Raw genomic sequence first — 1,580 nt, 5'->3', positions numbered from 1 at the left:
GATTTTTTTACAGTGTTGCATGATGGGAATCTAGTGGTTCACTGATATAATCTAGGAAACAAAATAAACTACTTTTTCACCACTCTGTCTGCAAGTGCATTCCTAAACGGCATTTAACGCAGGTCGATGTGATGTGGTATGATCAGAACACAAAGTGGTTACCTTCAGCCGAAAATGTTGTCACTGGAGAGACTTGCCCTCCACCGATGTGTGTAACTCATACTTACCTGGCAAGGGAGATACCGTGATCAAGAAGGCGGTTCACCCAGGGCGAGGCTCAGCCATTGCACTCCGGCTGTGCTGACCCCTGCGAATTTCCCAAATGTGGAAATCTCGATTGCATAATTTATGGTAGTGGGGGACTGCGTCCGCGCTCTCCCCTGATCGCTTGTTTAATGACAAACCGTTGCTTGGCGCCAGGCTTGAGGATGACTTGAGTCGATTGCCCGTGCTTATGGAGATCTTTCAAGTCAGTTGAGAAAGACACTTTGTGGACCAATTGAAAGGTAGAAACATTTGTTTGTAGCAAAACATTGTTGACATTTTGTGGAAACATCATGTTGCGAAATGCATGACTTTATGTGGTGTACCAAGAGTTGTTCCTTCGCTTACGGCCATACCAGCCTGAATACGCCCATCCTGATTGGAGAAGTGACGACAGGTGCGAGTGTTTGAGCTGTGAGTAAGTGTTTGCTGGAGAGTGTTTGCTCGAGAGCTATTTTTGTTAATTATTTGGATTTCGAAAAATAATATTTTTGTTCTTGCATTTGAATACTTTTAAGTTTGGTTAGTCTTCCCCCCCTTGCAGTTTTGCTGCTTGGGGGAGAGTTTTTTTTCGGATTCATTTTTTGAATTGCTATGACGGACAACATGGAAACGACAAACGGAATGGACAAGGACAACGAAAATGCGCAACGGAAGAAAAATGAAGATAAAGAAGGAATGAAATATGGCAAAGAATACACGGTGGCAATTGAGTTGGAAGGAGAAGACAAGGTGACGACAATGGAACTACTACGAGCAATTAAGGAGGTGTGTGGAGAGGTGGTGGGATGCCGAATGAAAGGTGAGAAGAAGTATGAAATTACGATGAGAAACGAAAGAGGAAAAGAACGTCTAATGGATGGACTACGGATAAGGGACACCAGGATTCTGGCGAGAGATGTGAATGTGAAAGAATTGGTGGTGTCTTTCATGAATCTCCCAGTATACGTAGAAGATGGTGTGATAATGGGCAAGCTGAGTAGCTGGGGCGTAACGGCCGTCTCGGAGATAAGGAGGAGAGTTTGGCCAGGAACGGAGGTGGTTGACGGGACACGATTTTGCAAGGTCAAGTTCACAGAAAAAGTAACATCATTGCCATATTCCACAAGAATTGAGACGCTGGAGGGAGCAGAATACTTCAGGGTAATTCATGACAAACAGGTCAGAGTGTGTCGTTTGTGTATTCAACCCGGGCACATAGTTAACCTGTCTAGGATCAGCGTGGCGCTAGCGGCACCCCCCCCCCCCCCCACTGAAAAACCAGTGCCGCGAAATTCAAAAAAAATATTTTTTTAAAATATTTAACTTTCACACAT

At 44.5% G+C, this 1,580-nt stretch overlaps 1 non-coding gene across 1 annotated transcript; it reads left to right on the top strand.

The window, feature by feature from the left end:
- Positions 1 to 219: 219 nt before the first annotated feature.
- On the top strand, positions 220 to 383 carry LOC129849474 (U1 spliceosomal RNA). Its single transcript, XR_008758661.1, has one exon. It is a non-coding gene; the product is annotated as a U1 spliceosomal RNA (small nuclear RNA).
- The last annotated feature ends 1,197 nt before the right edge of the window (positions 384 to 1,580 follow it).

The sequence above is a fragment of the Salvelinus fontinalis genome, unplaced genomic scaffold, assembly GCF_029448725.1.
Source record: "Salvelinus fontinalis isolate EN_2023a unplaced genomic scaffold, ASM2944872v1 scaffold_1483, whole genome shotgun sequence".
Lineage (NCBI taxonomy): Eukaryota > Metazoa > Chordata > Actinopteri > Salmoniformes > Salmonidae > Salvelinus > Salvelinus fontinalis.
Note: the sequence above shows the minus strand (reverse complement) of the source record. Positions and strands in the feature narration are given on the sequence as shown.